General features: G+C 47.4%; 1 protein-coding gene across 1 annotated transcript in view; it reads left to right on the top strand.

Moving 5' to 3' along the window:
• Positions 1–763, top strand: part of ephb4b (eph receptor B4b) — a 29526-nt gene extending 28763 nt beyond the window's left edge. The window contains exon 22 of the mRNA XM_030076341.1: positions 1–763. This exon is cut by the window's left edge and continues 1618 nt beyond it. The gene's annotated coding sequence lies outside the window, so the exon portion shown is untranslated.
• Positions 764–6991: the final 6228 nt, after the last annotated feature.

Raw genomic sequence — 6991 nt, 5'->3', positions numbered from 1 at the left:
TGTGCCTTCTGGAACAAAAAAAGTTCCTTCGCCAGTGACTCGGCAGATTTTTGCTGCTTCTGCATCGGAAAAAACAACAACAACAAGATTCCAAGGAGTAAAAACTAACATAACTGCAGTTTTTAAAAAGTTCCAGATCCCAACCAGGGGGAACTGTTCTAGTCTAGAGGAAACATTGGAACTATTGGATTGTAGAACTGTTGATGGTATTCTATTTTAGCACTTTTTGTACCTGATTTTTAATCATGTTTTTTGTTTTGTTTTGTTTTGTTTTTGTAGGATTGACGTTTTTTTTTTTACTCTAAATTTACATTTCAGGAAAAGTTCCCTTTGCATTTCAGTTTATTTTGTAAAACACAATTTAAAGGCCTGTTCACACCGAGTGAGAGTGTGTGTGTGTGTGTGTGTGTGTGTGTGTGTGTGTGTGTGACAACACAACAGCTGGTTGCCATGTTGGTTCTGTTGGTTCCTGTTATGGCTTTGATCATACAGTTCTATGTTCTCCGAGACCCTGGAGACCAACAGCTGCATGGACCAAAACCTCCCTGCCTACGACTCCACCGCCATTCAAGTGCCTTCCTTATATCAGGTTACCATAGCAACCTGCAGGGGAAAAAAGCCTTTACGAACTTTTACAAATCGCAGCTCGGGAACTCGGGCAGCGTTGACATTTCCAGGTTAGCTGAGGTGGCGTTCAGGTGCTCATGAAGCTCAGTAAAATCAGTAAATGCTTTATTTTTATTTTTGAGATGCTTTGTTTTGTTTTAAAATGTCATCAACCGATCAAATTACGAATAAAAACAGTGGAAAAAAATCCGTGGTTCACATGGGAGTGTGATGAGAGAACATGCTGGAACCTGTTTTTGCTAATATTAGCGCTGAAAGGTCAGCTCTTCAAAACAAAGACACAACAAGCAGGCCCGGTCCTCCTCGGGGTGCGTTTGCTGATCAGGATGCAGATGTTTTTCCTCTGGAGCATCACCCGTTTCCCGCCTCCCTGAGCTCTCTAAATCAAGTTGTATGTGTGTGTGTGTGTGTGTTTTGTTTGTTTTTTTGTGCCAAAAAGTCCTGACTTGGTGTGAGCAGGCCGGGCTCAGGAGGTTGAGTCTGAACGTTCAGGACCAAAGATGAAGCTGCAGAGGAGAACACCGTCCAGCCGACGGGGAAGGCGTCAGATAAACGTCAGATAACCACAGATCAAACATCTCATGTATTCAAGTTATTTGGTGTTTCCTCCCGGGGAAACTGTCACGCTGAGTGCTTACAGCTGAGAGAGTGTGTTTGGCAGCGCTGTGGTAATAAATCCTCCCGACTGGGCAGCAGCGCCGCCGGCTGACAGAGCAACATTGAAACTGGTGGCTTTAATTGTGAAAGCCTCAGTGACCCGCCCACACAGCAGGGCTCCTCATCAGGCTCGTTTTTTCTGGAAATGAGATGATTCATTAGAAAGTGATCCAGCCGCTCGCTGCATCTGTTTCCTCAGTGGGATTCTGCAGAGAAAAACAACACGCCCTCCCGTTGTCCCGGGCCAGAGACACATCCAGAGCCGCTCGGTTCTCTGGGCGGTGCTTCCTGAGAGGAACGCAGCTCCAGCAGCTCCAGCAGCTCCAGCAGCTCCAGCACCTCCAGCACCTCCAGCAGCTCCAGCACCTCCAGCAGCTCCAGGAGCTCCAGTAGCTCCTCACACCTCCTGGCTTTCCCTCCTCATGTTACCAGCAGAGGACGAGGAGGTTTAAAGTGCACACAGCTGCAGCGCCTGGTACACTGTGATGTCACGGTTATAGTGAAAATATTTAGTTTCTTCTCGTTTCATTGTCACTTTAAAGTTCAAACCAGCCGACTGCAGTTTGGTCTTCCTGCTGTTAGAAAGAACTGACTTCACTGATTTCCAGAAAACACACATTTTGGCTCCATTGATTTTCAATGGAACAAAAAAAAACTTGGTCTTTTTAATCAGTTTAAAACACTGTCATCTCAGTTACTTTCAATGGGACAGAACATGTAGGCCTCTGTAATTTTACACCAAATATTTCCCCATTCGCTTTCAACGGAACCGAAAAAGAAAACTTTTTTTTATTATTATTATTACTTAGGCTAAAATAACTGCCATTTCTTTCATATTCAATGGAAGAGATCATTTGGCCTTTGTATGTTTTACACTAAATGTTATCCCATTCACTTTAAATGGAATAGAAAAGGTTAGCCTTTTATATTTAGGCTAAATAAAGTGTCATTCCATTTACTGTCAATGGGACAGAGCAGCTGGACCGGCGTCCACAGACACACCTGGTGCTTCACCTGTCAATCAAACCACTAGCTAGCCAGCATCCTGGGTTTCCATGACAACGCCCAAACCCTGGACTGGACTGTTGCATTGTGGGAGTTTTGTGTACCAGTGGTGGTCTTCACATTGAAGGCCACTGCAGTTTTTGTTTTGTTTATGTTTTTGTTTTTGTTTTGTTTTTGTTGAGTGTTGATTGGTGGATTCAGACGCTGAGCTGCTTCCTGTCTGGGTGGGGCCTCAGCCTTCTGAAGCTGCCATTGGCTGAATTCACGCAGGAGCAGGAAGTCAGACCTATTAGCCTTAATATTTCCAAACATCGTGCTCCATTCACTTTCAATGGAACAGAAAGTTTTGTCTTTTCTAACTTGAGTCAGCATCCCATTCACTTTCAAGAGAGCAGAAAGTCTTTACATCTTTAAACAAAGTTAACTGTCAAGCTATAAACTTTCAATTAGTTTCTCATCAGCCTATTACACTTCAATGGGAAACTGAAAAGGAAATGGTCTAAACATCTCCAGGCTGAGTTATTCATCAAATTTCAATAGAAACCAGAGAACAAACAGGCCTGTATGTCTTAAACTTAAGCTATTTATCAACCCATTAGATTTCAATAGGAATCTGCGAAAAATAAACTCATTTTATATTTTGACTGAATTAATTGTCAAACTATTCACTTTCAATGGGAAAAGTTATTGATCTTCCCACTGACTTACAGTGGAGCACAGTGCCTGGAGTTATTCCTTCCCTGTTCACTTTCAATGGTAAACCTGTTGACCTTCCCTCCGTTCAGTGTGAACGGAGAAGGGCGGGGCCGGTGCTTCCTGTTGCCGTGGAAACGCAGCAGCTCCTGTGATTTTATCCACTCAGATTATGAATGAATGAAAACTATTATTATTGTTATTATTGTTGTTATTGTTGTCATAGAGAGGAGGGGGCGTGTCCGTCCGTCTGTCAGCCAATCACAATAAAGACGAACAACACTGTCCCACCCACCACGATGGCCCTCTGAGTTTTTGTGTGTGTGTGTGTGTGTGTGTGTGTGTGTGTGTGTGTGTGAGATGGTCAGTGATGAGTGACTGGTTGTCATGGTGATGGTTCCCTCTGAGGGGGCGGAGCTTCTCTCTCTGGTTAAACAGGTAAATTAAAATAAAGGTTGTGACCGGGGGGGCGGGGCTTAACATCGAATCAGAAGGTGAATTTCTTATGTTCAGCTTCTGTGGAACACACACACACACACACACACACACAGAGTAAGAACAACATATGGTCAAGGTCAAAGGTCACATTTGCTTGCACTGGCACACGTGTGTTTATGTGTGTGTGTGTGTGTGTGTGTGATTGACAGGCAGTGTAATTCTATCCTGCACAAACATTTGGTTTGAGGGAAACAAAGAGAGAGACACACACAGACAGAGAGACAGACAGAGAGACAGGCAGACAGACAGACAGAGAGACACACACAGACAGAGAGACAGACAGAGAGACAGGCAGACAGACAGAGAGACACAGACAGAGAGACAGACAGAGAGACAGGCAGACAGACAGACAGAGAGAGAGACAGGCAGGCAGACAGACAGACAGACAGGCGGGTTTGTATATTGATCCTGTTGTTGTTTGTGTTGTTTAGCTGCTGTCTGGTCCCTTCAGACCAGTAAAGTTCTTTTACATTTTTAAGTTTAATGTGGTGGTGCTGTTCTTCTGATTATATTGAAACTATTTTAAAACCTACTTGTGTTGCTCCTCACCTCATCTGGACTCTCCTGGACTCTCCTGGCCTCAGATCAACAGATTATCCCTCGGGTGACTCAGGTGATGTCGTTCAGCTCCTGGTCTCACCTGGTCTCACCTGGCCTCACCTGGCCTCACCTGGTCTCAGATCCTCAGATCCTCCCTCAGGTGACTCAGGTGATGTGGTTCAGCTCCTGGTCTCACCTGGTCTCACCTGGTCTCAGATCCTCCCTCAGGTGACTCAGGTGATGTGGTTCAGCTCCTGGCCTCACCTGGTCTCACCTGGTCTCAGATCCTCCCTCAGGTGACTCAGGTGATGTGGTTCAGCTCCTGGCCTCACCTGGTCTCACCTGGTCTTAGATTCTCAGATCCCCCCCCAGGTGATGTGGTTCAGCTCCTGGTCTCACCTGGTCTCAGATCCTCCCTCAGGTGACTCAGGTGATGTGGTTCAGCTCCTGGTCTCACCTGGTCTCAGATCCTCAGACCCCCCCTCAGGTGACTCAGGTGATGTGGTTCAGCTCGTGGTCTCACCTGGTCTCAGATCCTCAGATCCTCCCTCAGGTGACTCAGGTGATGTGGTTCAGCTCCTGGTCTCACCTGGTCTCAGATCCTCAGATCCTCCCTCAGGTGACTCAGGTGATGTGGTTCAGCTCCTGGTCTCTCCTGGTATCACCTGGTCTCACCTGGTCTCAGATCCTCAGATCCCCCCTCAGGTGACTCAGGTGATGTGGTTCAGCTCCTGGCCTCACCTGGTCTCACCTGGTCTCAGATCCACAGATCCCCCCTCAGGTGACTCAGGTGATGTGGTTCAGCTCCTGGTCTCACCTGGTTTCAGATCCTCAGATCCCCCCTCAGGTGACTCAGGTGATGTGGTTCAGCTCCTGGTCTCAGATCCTCAGATCCTCAGATCCTCCCTCAGGTGACTCAGGTGATGTGGTTCAGCTCCTGGTCTCACCTGGTCTCACCTGGTCTCACCTGGTTTCAGATCCTCAGATCCTCCCTCAGGTGACTCAGGTGATGTGGTCCAGCTGCTGGTCCAGAGGCCATCAGGAGGTTCTCTGCGTCACGTGGAGGGAACGTGAGGCTGTTCTCAGGTCAGGAACCTCCTCGGAGCCGCCAAGCAGAGGGAACCTGCACACACACTTCCTCACAGGAAATCAAACCTCAGAGCGTGTGTGTGTGTGTGTGTGTGTGTGTGTGTGTGTGTTTCTTGTGTGTGTGTTTCTCGTGTGTGTGAGTGTGTGTGTGTGTGTGTGTGTGTGTTAAGGTATGGGATGTAACATTTCACCCTTTTATTTCATTTTAATGAGCACATAGTTGGCAGACGGACAAAGAGAGAGGAGGAAACTGAAACCTGGTGGTGAGAGACAAGAGAGAGAGAGACAGGGAGAGAGAGAGGGAGAGAGAGAGAGACAGGAGGAGAGAGAGAGAGACGGGGAGAGAGAGAGAGGGAGAGAGAGAGAGACAGGAGGAGAGAGAGAGAGACGGGGAGAGAGAGAGAGGGAGAGAGAGAGACAGGAGGAGAGAGAGAGAGACGGGGAGAGAGAGAGAGGGAGAGAGAGAGACAGGAGGAGAGAGAGAGACAGGGGGAGAGACAGACAGCAGGTAATGTTTCATCTTTACGTACCAGAGGAGGGAAAGAGGTTCAGGAGATTAGACTGTGTGTGTGTGTGTGTGTGTGTGTGTGTGTGTGTGAGAGAGAGAGAGAGAGAGAGAGAGAGAGAGAGAGACAGAGAGAGAGAGAGAGAGCGATCCAGGGGGATTTTGGCCGCCCGCCTGCTCTGTGTCTCTCTTTCCAGGACGATCAACAGTGACAGCTACAAAGTGCCTGCACGAGTGTGTGTGTGTGTGTGTTTGTGTGTGTGTGTGTGTGTTTGTGTGTCTGTGTGTGTGTTCAGGACTTGAACATTCATGAATGTGATTTTTCCACTCGTGTTTTTTCTTCATATTCACTTTTTTGGGAGAACGTTCAACCTTCTGACCCACAACACACACACACACACACACACACACACACACACACACACACACACACACAGCTCATTATATACTGCCTCTGATACTCTTGCTTGTCATATTTCTCCACGTCCTCGACACATCACATAATCCATGGGAATCCCCTGGAGATCCCCTTAGAGTTCCTCAGCAGACAGCGGAACTCATCTCCAGAACCCCTGGAACCTCTTCAAGGCCAAAGGGAGGATCTTCACTGACCTGGTGACCTCCTTAAAATCTCCTTGAAACCCATGGTTCCTGGTGTCTCCTCAAGGACTCCTAGAACTTCCTCAAATGCCCATCAAACCACTTCAAAAACCTCTGGAACCTCCTATAGGATGTTTGGACGATCTCCGGAACCCCTTCATGGGTCCTGGAACGAAACTCCGGAAACTTCCTCAAAATCCTCTTCACCTTCCTCGACAGCCAGTTTAACCTCCTCAGGAGAGTCCAAAACCCCTTCAGAGGCCCCTGAAACATCCTCAAGAAACTCGTGGAATTTTCAAGAAACTCATGGAACCTTTTCAAACAACTCTGAAACCTCTTCAGAATTCCTTGTAAAGCCGTTCACATCTTCGCAGATCTTTGGAGCCACTCAGGAACCTATCCAACTCTCTCACAGACCCCCTAAGACCCTTGAAGGACCCTCTTCATGAACCCCTGGAAACTTCTCAGCGACCCCCAAAATCTCTTCAAGAAGTCCTGTAACCTCTTCAAGATGTCCGTCCTCCAACCTTCTCAAGAGTCCCTGAAAAATCCCACATGCAACTCTTTAAATCCCCACATAGATCTTTGGAACCCCTCAAGGACCCTGGAATCCTCCATAAAGACCACTAAAACCCATAAACAGTTGTTTGAATCACCTCATAGATCCTTGGAACCCCTTAAGGACCACTCCAGCTTTCTGAGAGATCTCCTAGAACCCTTCAAGGAACCCTGGACCCCTCCAACAGCCCTGGAACCTCCTCATGAACCTCTGGAAAC

The sequence above is a fragment of the Myripristis murdjan genome, chromosome 18, assembly GCF_902150065.1.
Source record: "Myripristis murdjan chromosome 18, fMyrMur1.1, whole genome shotgun sequence".
Lineage (NCBI taxonomy): Eukaryota > Metazoa > Chordata > Actinopteri > Holocentriformes > Holocentridae > Myripristis > Myripristis murdjan.
This window is presented reverse-complemented; position numbering and strand designations above follow the sequence as displayed.